This window comes from Epargyreus clarus, unplaced genomic scaffold (genome assembly GCF_041222505.1).
Source record: "Epargyreus clarus isolate Ecla_fem2 unplaced genomic scaffold, WU_Ecla_fem_2.2 ptg000032l, whole genome shotgun sequence".
NCBI classification, from domain to species: domain Eukaryota; kingdom Metazoa; phylum Arthropoda; class Insecta; order Lepidoptera; family Hesperiidae; genus Epargyreus; species Epargyreus clarus.
The window spans coordinates 2291799-2312009 of NW_027332237.1; the positions used below are offsets into that span (position 1 = coordinate 2291799).

At 32.9% G+C, this 20211-nt stretch overlaps 1 protein-coding gene across 1 annotated transcript in view; it reads right to left on the reverse strand.

The window, feature by feature from the left end:
- LOC140755114 (uncharacterized) overlaps positions 1-17809 on the reverse strand; it is a 42031-nt gene extending 24222 nt beyond the window's left edge. The window contains exon 1 of the mRNA XM_073090314.1: positions 17405-17809. The gene's annotated coding sequence lies outside the window, so the exon portion shown is untranslated. The remainder of the gene's footprint in view (positions 1-17404) is intronic.
- Positions 17810-20211: the final 2402 nt, after the last annotated feature.

The following is a 20211-nucleotide window of genomic DNA, read 5'->3' on the forward strand; positions in this document are numbered from 1 at the left end:
TATTTTTAAAAAGTAGAGGCGTATATATTAGTCTTTTTTGTACATTTATATACATTTTTACAGGAACATATATTTCATGATTTTTCTTTCTTTTATTCTATTGTACCCAATATTTTTGTTATGTTAATTTTTGCTTGATTATTGTTGTGTATGGGATATAAATAAAGACATGTACGTTTTAATTTGGTTCTTCGGATAGTAGTGATTATAATGTAGTTTGGATTTTTAATATCGATAGCCAAACACTGGGGTTATCTGTATTGTGAGGGCTATAGACATACAAATAAACCTGTAAAGTAAAACCATATTCTGAATAGCAATGTATAATGTACATATGACTGTTCATGGAGTACACGGCATTCCAACTAGTCATCAAAGATTGCTAGTGCTAGTATACCTAAATAATAACTAATGCTCATTACGTTTCATAATGTCTACGGTCGATAGTGAAAACTAGTGGTGGTTAGATACCGGTGGCACCACATCTATTTCTGGCTTATAACAGCAGTATTAAGCGCATCTGTATTTCGCTTTGAAGGGTGAGGTAAAGGAGGAAATATCGATTTTTTAACTTAACAATCTAACTAACTAACCATATAATTCATACCTCAGGTTATAATTTATCTTCTCATCTTAGATCTTCTTTTTAATAAAAAGAAACATAGATACCGCTACTTTACTACTACTGTCTATAACTGCACCGCGAAATGCTATAACTTGGGCCGTTGTTCCGTTCGAAATATTTCTCCAGGCGATGACGTAGAACGTCGTCAGAAACACGTTTGTTATGACGTAAATATTGTTTCCGTGTTCAATTAATTGAGCCGAAATACCATTTTATATGCTCATACGATGGTAATACTGCCTAAATTGGTAAGACTGGTAAGTCAATTTGTATCGCTAAATACTTTGTGTAATACTTAAATGATCGATTGTCGTGTGAAAGAGAAATTGGTTGTTTTTTCCGTGTGATAAGTGATGATTGCTCGCTGGGAGATCCGTGTTGAAGATACATATATAAACTCAATGTAAATTAATTTACTTTTAAATATATCTAGGTGTCACTCTTTGATTTGATCAGTCTGTCTGTCAAGTGTATGTATAATGTAGTGTACAGATTCCAAGTAATATATCGTGATTAATCCTGCAAGTTGGTTTATATTATCCTATAACTCCTTCAATCCGTCTACCATACTAATCCAAGGATTATTACGGATTAGGCGATAAATGCTTGCACATTAAAAATAAAAAATAAAAAAGAATTTTATGCATCTACACCAGTGCACTTTTACCTCTACAAAATCACAAACGTGTGGACGCGATCACGCGCTTGCAGCAAATTTTCTTTGCTTTAAAAAAACCAACACTAAATTGGATCGGCTACAAACGCTTGGAAACCTTCACAAATCAAGCCAAACGGTCGTACCGCACTTATAAATTTGTAACAGTTTGTTGAGGCTTGGCAAACAAGCGGACGCAAAACTAAGATGCAGTCCACCTGATGTGGCAATTGTGGCAGTGACTACTTACCATCAGATCTTTTGAAGGTGGTAGAACCCTTTGGGGTTGGACTCCGGCGGCACCGCCGCCACACCTATTTCTACCTAATAACAGCAGTGTTAGGGGCTGCTGTGTTCCGGTTTGAAGGGTGTGGTAAGGGGGGCACACTTTTCCGAGGCGTTCCAGCTTGGTCCTCAGGGGTAGCGGCGCATCTGTGGACGACCTCAGGTAGGAACATTTAATCCTATCTGGGGTTGATTACAGATGTCCATGGGTGGCAGTGGCCACTTAACATCAGGTGGACTACATGCTCGTCTGCTACTCCTATATTATAAAAAAAAAATACATATGACTTTACACGACAGTGAGTCCTTACCATCAGATGCTTGCTTCTTTACTAGTTAATCTTATAAAAGAAAGTCACCCGACATCCATTACATGGAATGATAATAAACACTTGAATAGAAAGTATTAAAAAAACAAACCAAACGACCGAGCGTAACAAAAAATAAATTAAATTTGTTTTTCAACAAAAACAACCAATTTAAAACAACAATAAACTTTTTTCAATCACTAAACAATACGTGACTTTGACCCGATCAAGGTCAATTGAACAACAATTTGTTGTTCAAAGTTATTGTTCAAAGTTAATCACCTCAATAATTCGTCAATCAATTTTTATTCGTCAATCATTTATATATGGATTGGTTATGGTGTCGTTTTGAACCTTATTGCGTGAAGCATAACGGCGTTTATGAGTTTAATTGTTATTGTCGTACGATGCCCGGTTTACACATCGACGTTTTATTGATGATGTGATAAGGCTGTCGACATACTATCGATTGTACGATTTAATTTCATTATTTATTATTCAAGTTTAAAAGAGTTTTTTTTACAAAGTAAACTTTCTTTTATAAAGTTTTTTCTTAGATAATTTTAATTCAGATTTGAAGTCGTCCTCAACTTATTACTGTCCACGCTGTCCATGCTGGGCGCTCTCAAAATGAGATTTAAAATAGGTTTGTGGATTATTTGTCAGTTATATTACCTTAGAATGTATTTTATCAAAAAGATTTAAGTTCATATAGGACTACAGAGTGGACATTGTCAAGATTTTCCTATTGTTTTACTATTAACTATGACACTATTCTGCTATTAACTATATAGTCGAATGTTTTGGTATTTGTCATATAACTATATTTAAAAATTTACACTCAATTTATGTCTTCTACTATATGTAAATAATATTTGTTCATAATCTCCAAATACCTTCTTTAGGACCCTATATAACGTATATTTTGCATCGCTAAAATCCTTTAAATATTTAATTGTTCTGTGAAATAGCATAATAAAATAATACTTCAATTAGTTTATGTCATTCTTGTTAAGCATTAAATAATAACAACGTATTATTTTATGTAAATTTAATTCTAATGCTAATAAGTCATGTATAAATAACTAAATAACATGTTTTGTGATATATATCATATTCATATGTAATTGTATACCGGTTATCGTGTGGTTTTTAGTTTTATTATTTTGCGGTAAGATTGAGGTAAAACCTTTAATAAATTATAGTCACGATAATGAACAAATAGTATTTATTAAGTTACTATAATATTGCGCTTTTAGAAATACATTGACGTTAGTGTTATTACACTTATACGTATTATTATACGCAATACATGTTGTTGGAGTTTATTGGAGTTTACTCCTTAAGAAACGATTTGAGTTATAAGGCCCGGTACGGAAATTTTATGAGGAGTAAAATCAAGTGTAACACGAAAAGTTGAGGCGTTACGTAGAAAGAGACAAACATATATATCCACACTTTACGCGCAACACCAGTGAAGTCACTGAATAGAAATGTCATAATTTTATTTTTTTGTACTAGTGACGTGAAGGAATGCGTTGTATCGGTAAAATAGGTTCACAGACTATATATTAAAAGTATTTTTAGCCACAAATAAAACATAGATAATTTAAAATAAGCCAAATACGAAGGTGCTAAACTCGGACATGTATACATGTCCGTGGACGGTTACGGTACATTTCGTTTCGGACATGTATACATATCCGTGGACGGTTACGGTACATTTCGTTTCGGACATGTATACATATCGCTGGGCGGCAACGTATTCCATTACAATCCCTCCTTTTTATTACAATCATCATATCCTCTCAAAAAGGAAGTAGCGTTTTTAACCAAAATATGAATCAAGAGTGCTTTTATTAATTTAAAATACAGTAAGTTCAAATCCCATATGAAAGTAATTATTACAATAAAAATAATTAGCAATATATAAAACCTTAAAACGTCATTAACTATTTTGTATTCGATATATATCATAATTATCGTTCGTAAGGAGTAAACTCCAATCGTGCGTCGTAGCTGACACACACACACTTTTTTTTTTCTTTAAATGGAAGTAGCAGACAAGCATGCTTTCCAATTCATGGTAAGTGGCTATTGCCGCATGTGGATATAGTCAACCCCAAATAAGATAAGATTCCTACCTGAGGTCGGCCATAGATGCGCTGGTACCCCTGATGACTAAGCTGTAATGCTCTGAAAATGTATGTCTTCCATACCATACAGTGTGCAAAAATACTTTTAAAAGTATTATACTATGCGAATACCTTCCTATATTTACAGTCAAAATGCCTGATGCAAGTGCATTTTTCTCGCGTACGTGGTATTTCCACATTGTAAAGAAGCGGTATGTTCTAAGAAAATAGCATCGTCTAAAGTAAAATATATTTTTTATATTAATTTTATCATCATCAATCTTATGAGTCCATTTGTTAGGCATCTTCGGGTGAGATGTCTACCACGCATGGTAAATTGATAACCCGCAATTTGTTTATCTTTGTTGCAGACTTTACCTATTTTGCGATGTTTTAGTAATGACTATTAAGTTTGTACTCTATTTAATTGTAAGACACCACTGTCGTCCATGGTTAACCACAACAACTCTAAAAGAGATTGGCGTGGGTCCCCGATACTTCCCTTTAGGACAAATTAGAACGCCCAATGTAAATAGATCTGTTCCTACTCACAATATTGCTGGACGTCTGATAGGCAGGCAGAAATAGGAATGATAATACCATTGCATTTGAACCATACAATTTTTTACCTTATTTTAATTATTTTAACTTCTTTATTCTCTTTGTAGATTATATGTCATTACAAAGTATTTCGCGGTATTTAAAAATACTTATTATAACATAATTAAAGTCGTACACAAAAAGTCGCCAATGTGTAAACAGCCTAAAAGCAACGTCACTGCGAATAAAAGGGCTTCGACTTGCGTAAATCTGTTTCTTCGGATATCGTAACGGCCCTTGACATACGAAAGGAAGCCATTTTGAAATTCGCTGCGTGAATTGAATTCAATTTGATGACGTCTTTGATAAGTAAAATAGAAAGATACGTCACCGCCCTGAAATTGGATGAGCCACAAGAGGCCGACACTTATTTTTTGAATTCTTGACATATAAAAAATAGTTTTAGGGAAAATGTACGTATAAATAACTAATACTACGTAATTTACGTACCTAATCTTATATATAAAATTCTCGTGTCACAATGTTAGTAACCGTACTCCTCCGAAACGGCTTTACCGATTTCACCAAATTTTATATGCATATTCAGTAGGTCTGAGAATCGGCTACTATCTATTGTTCATACCCCTAACTGATAAGCGTTCTTCACCCCTAACATTTTTTTATTTATATGGCAACACAACGTTTGCCGGGTCAGCTAGTACATCGATAAGTATTCAAACATATGAGGGACATTTTAAAACGGAGACGTGGTAAAACTTTATTTACGCAACAACTTCAATTCTCATGGTAACTTTCTTGTTAGGAGTGACCTATCTATGTATTTTACTGATCTAAGGACGAACTACGCACTACGCCTGGGGAGTTTACTGTACCTTAAATTGAGGTTGCGTAGTGCATGCAATATAAGAAAGAAAAGGTTTTAATCTGTCTATACATTTACCAAATGTTATTTGTCTGTTTAAGTGTGACGCAAATATTTAATAACTTTTGAAGGTAGAACCCTTTGTCGGAACTTTAGACTCTGGTGGAACAACGGCCACACCTATTTCTGTATAATAATAGCAGCGTTAAGCGCAGCTTTGATGGGTATGGTAAGGGAGACACACTTTACCGAGTAGAACCTTTTGTCGGAACTTTAGACTCTGGTGGGACAACGGCCACACCTATTTCTGCGTAACAACAGCAGTGTTAAGCGCTGCTTTGAAGGGTGTGGTAAGGGAGACACACTTTACCGAGTAGAACCTTTTGTCGGAACATTAGACTCTGGTGGAACCAAGGCCACACCTATTTCTGTATAATAATAGCAGCGTTAAGCGCTGCTTTGATGGATGGGGTAAGGGAGACACACTTTACCGAGTAGAACCTTTTGTCGGAACATTAGACTCTGGTGGAACAACGGTCACACCTATTTCTGTATAATAACAGCAGTGTTAAGCGCTGCTTTGATGGGTGTGGTAAGGGAGACTCACTTTACCGAGTAGAATCCTTTGTCGGAACTTTAGACTCTGGTGGAACAACGGTCACACCTATTTCTGCGTAATAACAGCAGAGTTAAGCGCTGCTGTGTTCTGGTTGGAAGGGTATGGTAAGGGAGACATATTTTTTCCGAGGCGTTCAAACTTAGACCTCGAAGGTAGGAATGCATCTATAGCCAATCAGTTTGGATTCTAATCTTGGGATTTATTATAGATGTCCATGGATGGAAGTGACTACCTGTGTGAACTGCATGAAACTTTACGTTTTCAATGAACATAAAACATACATACATATCAAATCAAATACCGATTTTCACCAAATTTTATATGCATACTCAGTAGGTCTGAGGTAAGGGTTGTTTACCATTAATTTTTTTTATTTATATGGCAACACAACTTTTGCCGGGTCAGCTAGTATTTTATCATATTGAAGTAGCATGCAGTCCACCTGAGGTTAAATGATCACTATCACCCATAGACATAACAAACCGTATAGAAAAAAGGTTCTATCTGAAGTCGGTCACAGATTTGACTCCCGATGATAAAGATTCATCTCATATAAGTTCATCTTATATAAGTCAGCTAGAAATATTAGTTCAAACTAGAAATAAGTATTCGTTTAAAAAAAGAATATTAGTTAGCTATAGTCCGCGTTAAACTGCTAGTCCGCTCTGAAGTTGTCGCGAGCAGGTGTAGTCATACAATTTGCTATGGCGACACGATTCATTTCTATATTCAGAGCGGGCTAGCAGTTTGCGGACTAAATATAAATATGAACGCTTAGTTGTATAGGTATTTTTGAAACCTTAATCTGTTTATCTACTTGAAGCTGGCTGTACAATAATTTACAGTAAGAATAAATTTCCATTGAACCCTAAAAGGTTGTCAAGAATTATGTCAACGTTAGAATCATATCCGTTCGTTTGTATGAATCTATCATTGGCAATGACAAGGTGAGCTACCACGTAAATTAATGTTTAATGATGCCTATAATAATTTATATTATCGCCTTAATAGTAATCTAGGACCCAATTAGTTGTAACGAAGCAAAACCTATTACAGCACTGCTCTATATTGACCGTATTTATTGGTGGATTAGGGTTGACAACTATTTTTTGGATTTTTGTCAAAATGGTTGACAAAGTATTGTGCTTTTGGGAAATCCAGGAAAAATATAACTCTTCTTTTGTTGGCTGTTGTAATGCTAGTGGTAGATAGGGGTAGAGATAGAGATAGACTAAATTAAGACTACATAAGACTAAGACTAATAAATTTAACGCATTTTAGTTATTATTATAAACTAATCAATCTAAATAAGTGTTTGCTTACTAAAATTCAAAATGAGAAAATGATTCGACGAAAAAAATTTGCTTATGAAAAATTTTCAACTAACTTTGATACTTATGGAACAATTGGTTAAAATTGAATTATTAGAAGATTTTTTTTACAACATTTTTTCCACTGTTTAACGAAATATACACTAGATCTACATAACTATATTTTTCTACGTTAGTCAAGACATCAGAATTAATGGGGAAAATACTTCGGAAAAATATAATATCTTGCGTAAGTACCTACTATATTATTTTTCTATAATAGCTTAGTACAATAATTATTACATTTGACAAAAATAAGAAAAGTGCTCATACTATACTATAGTCTGATTCATAATTAGGTGTCCAAAATGTAAACAAACAAATGTCACTGTCAAAATTAACAAGATACAAAAACTTTAACAAACTCAACAAAAAACTAAAACTTTACAATTATTCACAATTTATCGAACGCGCTATGAAAACGATAATACATTCGAGTTTGATTACAATCACGAAAATGAATAACATCTGCTACGAAACTTAAAAATGACTGCACAAGAAATGTCTTGGGTTCCGATTGTGTTACCATTATCACATTTTAATTTTCTACCATAAACCTTGTTTTTTATTATTATTACTGTATGGAACGAAATTGAGGTAATATAAATATTAGAAAATTTAAATTGATCTTAATTTATTTAGATTATTATTTTATTATTGTTGTATTAATTTAATATTGTCAAAAATAAGAAACTACCATTTGAAACATATTTTCTTGATAGGACAACACCTTTGTTTACATTTTGGACACCTAATTATAAATCAGACTATAATACCTAATATAGGTACCTAACACAAGTACCGTATGAATGACAACCCTAAGGTAAATTAAATCTTATCTGTGCAGTGTAGGATTTATGTTATGCGATTTAGAAACTGGGGCGTTATCTTATGGGATCTAATGTTTATCGATAAAGCATTCGTAATCCGTATCAGATTTGATTTTATAAATTGGCGTGTAAAGTTTTCTTTTTATTTCCAATTTCCATGAAGATAATTTTAAATGTGCCATTAAATAAAATGATAAAATAAATAGTTTTGTGAAAATAAATAAAAGATGGCATTAAATATTCAATTTTTTATTTATAAAATATACATCGTATATACATTTATTTCGATATTGGTATTTATTCCGTAAGGGAAAAATTAAAATTACATTTCAATTATATTTTTACGGAAATTCGCATAATTCGAATTTGCGTTAAAATTAATTCTAATTCTAATAGAATTTTATAAGCGATGCAATTCTTACTATCAGGTTGACTGCATGCTCGTTTGTTAATTCAATTTTACAAAAATTGCGTGCAATTATTCCGTGTCAAGATAATTATTTTTATAAAGTGGTTCATTGAAACGCTAATGTTCACACTTGTCTGATTTCTACGCCGATGTAATGTTACAATGTAATGTAATGTAAACTAGTTTCGTTTCAATCATGAACATGACTGACATACATACATGATCGCTTGTCAAATTATGTCTTTTTATATTACAGATGCGTATCTTCTGATAAAAATATTGTATGGGACATTATGGTATCAATTACCAAACATATTTAAACAACCGAATGAGCTTAATGGATGAATTGTATTTTTCTTTATTTAATAGGTATAGTAATAGCATGACCATGCAGTCCATCTGACTAAGTAGGTACTACCACCCATGGATATCTGCAATCAACCCTAGATAAGATAAGATTTCTATCTGACAAATGCGCCACTACCCCTGAGGACTAAGCTGGAACACCTCGGAACAAGTATATCCCCCTTACCACACCCTTCAAACCATAACATAGCAGCGCTTAACACTGCTGTTATTAGGTACAAATAAGTGTGATGGTGGTGCCGCCGGAGTTAAACAAAGGATTCTACCACCTTCAATCATCTTTAGTGTTTTCTTAAGTATGGATTAGTAGAATCTTAGAGAACTATTTTAAAGAGCTCTCAAGCGTACCTAAGTATACCGTTCTTCGCAAAATACCTTTCACCGTTATAGCAAGTTATAATTAATTCATATACGCACATAAGTTTGAAAAATCTGAGTATGCCTAATGCAGAATATATTTTTGCGTCGTGGATCTCATGGCTATACAAATACGCAGTGTGGGATTTATATATTTTCTGCTAACAGGGCACTTCAATCGTGAAAAAAGAGTTTAGGAAATATTGTCGTTCAAAAAAGTCGTTCAAGATAAATTGCACCCTACATTCCAGCCTAGTCAGCCTGTTGGTAAATCGGTCAAATTGGTAAAAAATGAAGTTTCTTATGTTGGTGTTATGGTCAGACACTTGGTCTGGCCGGGGATCGAACCCGGATCGCTCTGCGTGATAGACAAGTATGATGGCCGATCTGCCACTAGGGTCGTCAAGTATATCATCCACACTAGGGCACCCGTATCCAATATGCAACAGTATTGTCAACAATTATATAAACCCAATTATTGGTCCATTTGTGGTTCGACTCTGGCGGCACCACCGCCACACCTATTTCTGCCTCACAACGGCAGTAATAAGCGCTGCTGTGTTCTGGTTTGAAGGATGTGGTAAGGTAAGGGAACATACTTTCCGAAGCGTTCCAGATTAGTCCTCAGGGGTAGCGGCATCTTTGGCCAACCTCAGTTAGTAATATCTAATCCTATCTGGGGTTGATTACAGATGTCCATGGGCGGCAGTAGCACTTACCATCAGGTGGACTGCATGCTCGTCTGCTACTCCTATATTGTAAACAAAATGCAGACAAAGTCAGGAGCAAAAACTTGAATAAAGGAGTATGTCTGTTAAAAGACACAAAATTGGAAAATAGATAAGAAACCAATTTAACATGATACGATAACCATAAATTTGTGATTATCGGGACACATAAAAATAAATTGAGTGACTTATTGACAGAGTACTAAAGGGCAAATGGCTTATATGGTTACACAATTAAAAATTAAGGTTTTCGAAATTACATAAACAAGCATTAATGTAAAAAGATATCTGAGTAATGTGACACATGTAAAGGTTCTTGATTGTAAAATGTTACAATTACAGTTACACAACAATTGATCAATGTAATAAATTTTATGTATTTTTATTATTTTTTTTGTAATTGATAGCAGATTCGTTTTGGTATTTTTCCCACACTGGGAAGGGTTATGTTTTTCTTGTGTAGTTTGTATGTATGTCTCATTCTTACGCGGTCTCTTTCTTACCGTACAATGTATTTAAAAAGGAACTAAGAATATGGCTTCAAAGAAAATGCTTCTACTCTATAAATGAATATTTAGAAATAAATTGATAACAATCTAAATTTAATTGTAAACGGACATGAAAAATTAAAAATTGTAACTATTTCATTATTATTATTATTATTTTATTATTTTGATTTTTTACTGACATGTGATATTATTGTGTAATTACGCCAATGTGACTAATTGTGTTATACGATCAAAACAAAGTAAGTTAACATAAAATTAAGTTTATAACCATATTTGCACGCCGAAATGGTAAAATAAGAGGATTTTTGTATCTTAGGACATATTTAACCAGAGTTTTGTACCTTATTTGGCAAATAAAGATGTTTTTGATTTGATTTACGCGGCACGCCATACAGCCCAAAGGGCTTGACGGATTTTAATATATGAGGTGTCGTTGGATTCGTATAAATTGTAGATGTGACATAGGCTACATTTTTAAGCAGTCGGGTTATTGCTTTTATCTTAATTCTGTGGTTTTTATACAACCAAAGTATAGTCCGAGTCAAACTGCTAGTCCGCTCTGAAGTTGTTGCGAGCAGGTGTAGTCACACAATTTCCTATGTCGACGCAATACATCTATATTCAGAGCTGACTAGCAGTTTTACGCTGACTGTAATAAAGTAAATCTTACTTGTTTCCCTACTATTTGGCAAGATTTTCTTGTTAATTTTTTTTCTGAATGAGAAGAATAAAATATAAGAATTAATAATTTCATTGACACTTAAAAATGTAGGTAGATATAAAATCGTAGGAGTTAACATAAAATTTAAGTGTCTGACGTAATACTAGAAAGTATTGCATTAGAATTATATTTTACAATTTTATCTATAATTTGAACTTTTAACCTTGCATTCCTAAATAATTTTATGTAGATATTTATATAATTAAATACCTAAAATAAACAAGTAATAAAATTAATTATAAATAATTATAAATAATAACAAGCATTAATGTAAAAAGATATCTGAGTAATGTGACACATGTAAAGGTTATTGATTGTAAAATGTTACAATTACAGTTACACAACAATTGATCAATGTAATAAATTTTATGTATTTTTATAATTTTTTTGTAATTGTAATAATAAAAATTAATTATAAATGGTAAGGGAGACAGTATACCTATACATAATAGTAACCTATTATAAATAATTAATTTTATTACAAAAATATAAAAATTATATAAAAAATTAATTATAAATATAATTATATAAAAAATACTTATAAATATTTAATTTTATTACATTAAAAACGGATTGCGAAGCGCCATTTACATCGTATTATAAATAGTTTTTTCTTTTATAAGATAAGATTTCTTTCTACCTGAGATTGGCTACAAATTTGTTGCTACCCCTGAGGGCAGAGAGAGTCTCGGGTCTATATGTCCCATACCACACCCTTCAAATCGGAACACAGCAGCATTTAACACTGATGTTATTAGGCAAAAAAGGTGGTGCCTCAGAGTCGAGCCGTAAACAGTTCTATCAACTTCAAAATTATTAAACATATTTTATATATAGGTATTTAAGAGTAGGAGCCTGTCATGTGTGTCTACATCCGCACACGTTTTCCATGCGCTCGCATGAATAAACTCGCTGCAGTCTTTGCGACAGGTGTGCATGTGCGTATGGTATAGTCCGCGCCAAGCTGCTAGTCCGCTCTGAAGTTGTTGCGAACAGGTGTAGTCATACAATTTACTATGGCGACGCGATTCATTTCTATATTCAGAGCGGACTAGCAGTTTTACGCGGACTATACAATAGGATGCAAGTGACATGCGTGCGGTTGGACGGACGTGAGGCATAAACACGCGTGAAGGGAAAAAACCACTTATCAATAAAAATAATAACAACATGCCTATTCCAACCTATTCGTTACATTTTCCTTAAATTTTAAATAATAATTCTGGTTCAGTTTTGTTAGCAAATGAGGAAACAAATGAAATAATCGTGTTGACATATGAACTCTCGCGTAAAAATACTAAAAATATTTATCAGTGAATTTATTTTCGTGTAAATAAATTGTTATATTCAAGACATGTTAATTGATATTCGAGGTCGATTGAGTGTGTTAAATTGATTTATTATTAAGCTACTTCTTGCTCCTGTCTAGACGTGTGACTTTCTTCGATTTTTTACAAAATTCAAGTAAGAAACAGGCATGCAATACATTCGATGTAAAAATGGTCACAGCCACGGGTCAAAAAGCAAACGTATTTTGCCTGGGGGGTTACTACCATCTCTTAAAACAATATTATTTAAATCATACATTGAACTTTCGTACCACGGCCTCGTTAAAGTAAGATTGTTTTACAATATTACAATAAGCAGTTTTGTATGATGTCGGTCGAAATTATTCATTTTTTTGCAGGGAATTTAATTTTTTAAGCAAAATAAGACATTTTCAGTTGGTTCTATACAATGGATAAGCGTAAGGGTTTAATTTTATTCAACTGCGTATGACAGAACACAATTAAGACCGTGGTGCGAAAGATATGACACTTGTTTCGATGACTCGATTCCTAATATAATGAATTGACAAATTACTCATTCTTTTACATCGCTCGGTAGGAATAAAACAAAACTGTTTTAATGGTAAGAAACAAAATAATATTGATGCAATATTGAAATAAAACTTTCCTGAACAATGATGGTTTTTAAAATATGGTGGTAGGCCCCCTGATCTTCTCTATAAAGGTTTTCCCATAAAATATTATACTTCAGAATTTGTTAGTCTATGCAAAATAATATATTTAATCTTATCTCATCTCATCTCGTTTAGTCTCTCATATAAGCACAGCTCATGCACTTCATTTGTTTCATTATTTTCTTTAAACTCAATCATTTCAAACTTTAGCAAACATACACAAACCAAGTCAAATAAGAGCAAATAACGAACGTATAAGAGCACTAAGAACGTGTGGATAGAGATCCACATTAGAATTTGTGAGTATTTGCTAACACTTGGCAAGCGTGTGGACGCGTACATTTACATCCTCAGTACATTACAAATCTAGAATGTTCTTGCGACATAATGTATGCCACGTGTTATGATAATTGTTTCGCACGTCATGAATGCGATTAGACATAGAAATTCTTTATGCTTCTAAGTAAACGATATTTCATTCCTTAGAGCTCTACAGAATGAAATGTAACTTCCGTCCATTTGTAATTTAGTGTTATTGTCTGTATTTTATGTTATTTTTAAACAATAGGTAACCAGCAAAAAAGAATCAAAATCACTAATAAAATAGATCACAGGAGCCATTTTCTAAGTATGTTAATGTTAATTACATCTAGGGCGGACCGCAAATAGGAGTCTAGTCGTATTTGCTAATTATAACATTTTTTTTACTATAGGAGTAGCAGACGAGCGTGCAGTACACTTGATGGTAAGTGGCTACTGCTGCCCATGAACATCTGTAATCAACCCCAGATAGGATTCGATATTTCTACCTGAGGTCACAGATGAGCCGCTACGCCTGAGGATTAACCCTGGAACGCCTCGGAAAAGTATGTCTCCTTTACCACACCCTTCAAACCAGAAAACAGCAGCGCTTAACACTGCTATTAGGTGGAAATAGGTGTGAAGGTGGTGCAGCCGGAGTTGAACCACAAAGAGTTCTACTGCCTTCAGACATACTAATCCTCATAGGTATATACTATATACTCATATACAGAGGGCGGAAATAGCTACGTATCCTCAGGTTGCACAGTAATAATTATGTTATCATAAGACAAAAGAGTATGCCTATGATGACACATTATTACCTGATTAACATTTACCATTAACGGACTTTATAACATAGGTACCTATTAATAAAAAAACTATTCTCAACTGCGTATTATTATAAAATGTATGTGATTGTACATTCAACAGAGCGGAAAGCGAGAATTGGAGAAAGCAGGAATATTACCAACTGCATTCTTCCAACTGCAGGTACAGTTGCAAACAAATCGCTTTTATTAGTGCGTGAATTTTATTAGTATTCTTTATAAATTAAAATGTATTAATTGTCAAATTTTACAATAAAGCAAAAATCCCTACTTCAATTATTAAAACTTATAAATAGACAAATTTTAAAGAAAGCAATTCTTGCAATAATTGCGAGGATTATCTGATAATTATTGAAATTGGTTCGAAATTTAAACTGATTAAAACTTGCACGCACGTGAGGATGAAAATTATTTATAGAATTTTAATGATACCCAATTTTGCTTGAAAGAAATGTTGATTTATTTAATTAATTTTATGTCTCCGACCATTCAGTTTTGTAACTTCGATAATTCACAATATAATTTTGATATTAAACGACAAACATAACAATTACCTTTGTGTTTGCGTTCTTTTAATGAATGACAATCAAAATAATGTCACGAATTGATTTAACTGCCTCGACGAAGCCAACCTATGATTTAAATCTATAATAGCAATTACGGACTTCTGTCATAACAAAATTACAGATCATCTATCATCATTTAAATCAATAAATTATATAAAGACCAACGCACATTATTTGTTTTTATTTCACTTGTTCTTTTATATTAAGAATGATTTTTGAAGTTAGACTCCTTTGAGGCGTTTGGGATAAATATTGAGTGTTTTTTTTTATAAAATTGTCAGACAAAAAGTAGTCTGAGGATATTCAGCCGAAGATGCGTTCCGGGACGACGTAATTTGACCGCCTCATATATTCGTATGTATCTCCTTACCATACGCTTCAAACTAGAACACAACAGCGCTTAACACTACTATGGAAGTCGAACGACGGAGGATTAAAGGCGATAGTACCTACTCTCAGTGGTTCGACTCCGGCGGCACCACCACCACACCTATGTCTGCCTAATAACAGCAGTGTTAACTGTTGTGTGGTGGTTTTAAAGGTGTGGTGAGGGAGACAAACTTTTTTGAGGTATTACAGCTTAGACCTCAAGGGCGCGCATCTGTGGCGGCGCATCTGTGGTCGACCTCAGATAGAACTCTGATCTTATCTGGGGTTGATTACAAATGTACATTCGCTACAGTAGGCACTTACCAGATAGACTGCACGCTCGTCTGCTACTCTAAAATATTTAAAACAAATACTTAGTGTAGAATCAATGTTATTTATTGTTATTCTTTTTTTTGGTAAAATTATTGTCATTATTTTTTTTACAAAAAATACTGACAACAATAAGCAACAGTGTGCGTCGACCGTTACATTTAGTTGACATTGAGATGTACCAATTGTCATTACGACGATTGATGACCGACAATTTCGTCACATGACGAGGAAAATTGTTGTTTTGCTCAAACACAATTAATCGCTAAGTCGGTTCAGTAATTATTGACAACTATAATACTTTTATTGTCAATTTATTTTTTGTTAAAATCATTACAAGTTAAAATAGTTTAAAAATGGCTTATGTAAGTAAAGTATATCAGCTTATATATAAGTAGAGCCATATGTCTTATTTACCCAAGTTCACCCAACAATAAAAATGTCTTCACAAAATGTTAATTATTTGATTTATTGTTTTCTTAACCTTTTTAGGAATGCCAGTAATTACATCATTTGCACTTTAATAAAAATGCATAATTGTGTGTAATTAAAACATTATTATGCAATTATTTACAGATTTTAAATGCAAATGCATATGACGTATTTACATAGTGATACATCACACCTTTAGGGTTACAATGACGTTATATGGAACAAAATGGAGTATATTTTATTCTATAAGACGGGAGTAGCTACTTACCTGATGATACCTGATGGTAAGTAGCTACTGCCGTCCATGGACATGTGTAATCAACCCCAGATAAGATTAGATTCATACCTGAGCGCCGCTACCCATGAGGACTAAGCTGGTATGCCTCTGATAAGTATGTCTCCCTTACCACACCCTTGAAACTAGACCCTGAGAAAACTGTGCTGTTATTAGGCAGAAATAGGTGTGGCGGTGGTGCCGCCGTAGTTGAACTACACAAAGTTCTACCACCTTCAAAATTATTATTAACACAAAAACCTATGGCTCTTCCATACTAGACGAATCTAACGATACGTCATATTTTAAAATGAGCCAAGCCATTTGGGATGTAGAGTCTGACAGACATATAATTATGCATATGTGCGCTCGAAAAACATTGTCCTCTGCCGTTTGATAAAACACGAAAGATTGGGGAACTATTCAATGCAAAATTGACTCTCTATACGTCGATAATCTTTGTAAGGCGGTAGAACTAGTGATTCGACCGGGACCGTTGCTTAAACTAGTACAAGCATGAAGCAAAGTTTCGTTGCAGGGGTGTGGTTGCCGGTTGACTTACATAATAAGCGATTAAGATTCAGTTGCTCAGGACTACATACTTTTTAGGATTCTTGATTAGATATAAATTTTATTTTAACCATCAAATGCTTATAGTTTTAGTATATTCAAATGTAGAACTCTACATAGTTCGGCACCGGGGGGACTATCACCACTATTTGTGCCGTACAACAACAGTATTACAACTTAGTGCTTTGGACAACAGTCAACAACGCATCTTTGATAATTATTATTGGCTATATTATTAACAACAAATTGTATCTTATTCTTATTATAAAATGTAACGTTGTTGCATTGTCAAATAAACAAATAAATCATTAACTATGTTTTACATTCTGGTCGCAAATGCGCCAAAAGAAGAAGAAAAATTAATTTTCGGTCATTTTCTTAGTATAATCATATTTATTAATCTGTGGTATAATAAAAATACATAACTTACGTTTACAGATTTAAAATCATCAGAGCACACACAACACAAAAACCACAGATTAAATCCAACCTTGTTTTCACAAAAAACTGTTAACCTCCGACCATTATTGGCAAAAAATATTCACAATCTATTGTTTTACAACCTTATACATTCATAATGTTTTCCTTGTTCAAATTTAGAACGATCACGACAATACCAATTAATTCGTTGTAAATAAAATGTTTTACACGTTTACAATTACAGAAATATTTTACATTTATTTACACTTACAATTTCACATTTACAATTTCTTTGTTACGTTTATTTCTAATTTATTACTTTGTTTTGTAATATTTATATTTTTTTTCGAATAAAGGAAAATTGTATCTGGTTCTATTTCTCACGTTTGAATTTGGAACACGTGTGTACAGAACGTTCGCGGCATATTAACTGATAGAAGATTTAGAATTTTACACATGCTATGGTTTCCGCAATAGATGATTGATAAGAGCATTAATTTTGTTTTTGTTTTGTTAAAAGCATTGTTGAGTGTGGTTATATGTGCAGTTGCCTTGACTTAATTATCGTCATCGTTATCGATAAAATTCTTTAAGATAAGCTATATTTTTTATAATATTGTGGTGACTTTTCTCGTCACTCGATCATAAATTCGCCACAGAATATAATTTTATACAAATAATAAGTATCATAATAAATCTATAAAAAATAAAAGATGTAGGTAATGTTTCTAAGCGTAGTTAGAAAATATGATGCCGTTTTGTAACTGTGTAATTACTCGTATTATGTAGCAAGTTTACTGAACTACTACAAAATGATCTTAAGATTAGTTCAAAGTCGTACACCGTATGATTATTATTATTAAAGTCTATTATAGTCGAGTAAAACTGGTAATCCGCTCTGAATATAGAAATAAATCGCGTCGCCATAGCATTGTATGACTACATCACTACACCTGCTCGCAAAAACCTCAGAGCGGACTAGCAGTTTGCCGCGGACTATACCAACTTAGAAAAAGGAGGACGGATTATGTGCGGCTGTATGTATAAAATTAATTTTTCTTTTGTATTCATTTTACAGACAGCCTATTATGAGATCTTAAAATTACAATTTTAAAATATTAAATCATTAATTAACCATTTAATTTTTTAATGTTTCTAATTTTTTAGTCTTGTTCAACTGAATTTTCTGTTGTGGGCATAATAACACAATAACGTATCAACTCGACCGAGGATTGAACCCGAGACTCATCAATAATCAACGGATTATAGGAGAATTCAGAAAATTTAATACTAAATCCTTTAATATGATTCGTGCAATTCATATAATGAATCATGATAAAGATTTCTTATCTTTATAAGTCCCTTAATCTTTTCTGAGAAGTAGTAAAAATCACATCATACTGACAAATAGATTCTTGCACAATTCTTGTTTATATGAATAAGCTATTGGGACTTACGTATTCAATGTATCTACATATTAATAAATGCATATATATAAAATATGTCTAACCGTGTATAATTTTGCAATTACTTCTGAAATCGCATAATTACAAAATTGTAAAACACATGATAATTTGAATATTATAGCCAGTAAATTAAAAAACAAGTTTTTAAACTTGTTAAAGTTAATTATAATCGTTGTTTGAAATATTAAAATAAATAAGTATTTAAATAATTAAATTTTATATAATTGATCACTTTAAAAAGGAATCATTCAAAATAAGAAATAATATTTTTAAATGAAAACTTTTTTAAAAGAAATTTTATTTCATTTAAAATTGAAAATTATTATATATATTTTTAATACGACTAATATTTTAATAAGAAATATAGAAAACGTGTTCCTCAATAAATTTATTTAAAAAAATAATTTTAAACGTAAGAATCCCGCAGTTGATTCTTAGTTTGTCAGTCTTTCAGCAATGACTACACTTCACAAAAGGAGATGACATCAATTCAAATGGCTTTTGTCGTAAATAAATGAAAAACGTGCAGTAATACATTTGCGAGAACTAAAGATGTTTTATGGTTTCATTCATTTATATTAATGATTGTCATTACTTGGAATATATACTGTGTAATAAAAATGTGTATAAAGTTTTTGCTATGATGCTATTTTATTTACTTCATATTATGTTAGTCTTATAAAAGTATGAAGTACAGAAAATAGGCTCTATTACAAATGCTTAAGTTTGTAATCGCCGTGTACTAATAAAGGTTTACGATGTATTCCCTTTAGCAAGTTGCAGTAACAAACTAGCAGTTTTTCTAATAACATGTGATTAGTGTCTACTGTGTCTACTATCTGTGTTATGATTACGTTCCTCCCAGAAGTCGGCTCCAGATGCGTTGTTATCCTTGAGGACTCAGCGGGAACGCTTGGTGTATGTGTCTCTCCTTTACCTAAGAATACGATAGAGTTTACTGCGGCCTTAAGGTAGTATTCGGTGTGGCAGTGACTCTTCAATCGAAAGATAAAGTTCTATCAAAATATAAACAAATTGATTTGAAGATGATAAAACCATACGCGATTCGGCTCCGAACACAACACCGCCACACCCATTTTAGCCTAATAACGTGTTGAGCGGTGCTGTTTTGGTTTTAATGGTGTAGTAATGAAGAACCACTTACATGAGGCGTTCCAACTTAGACCTCAGGAATAACACATCTGTCGCCGACCTTAAATGGAACTTCAATTCTATTACCTTAGTTTATTTTTTATATAATTATACCTAAACGATGAGGCAGGCGGGCTACCTGATGGAAAGCAGTCACCGTCGCCTATGGACATTTGCAACACCAGAGCCGCCCATGCAT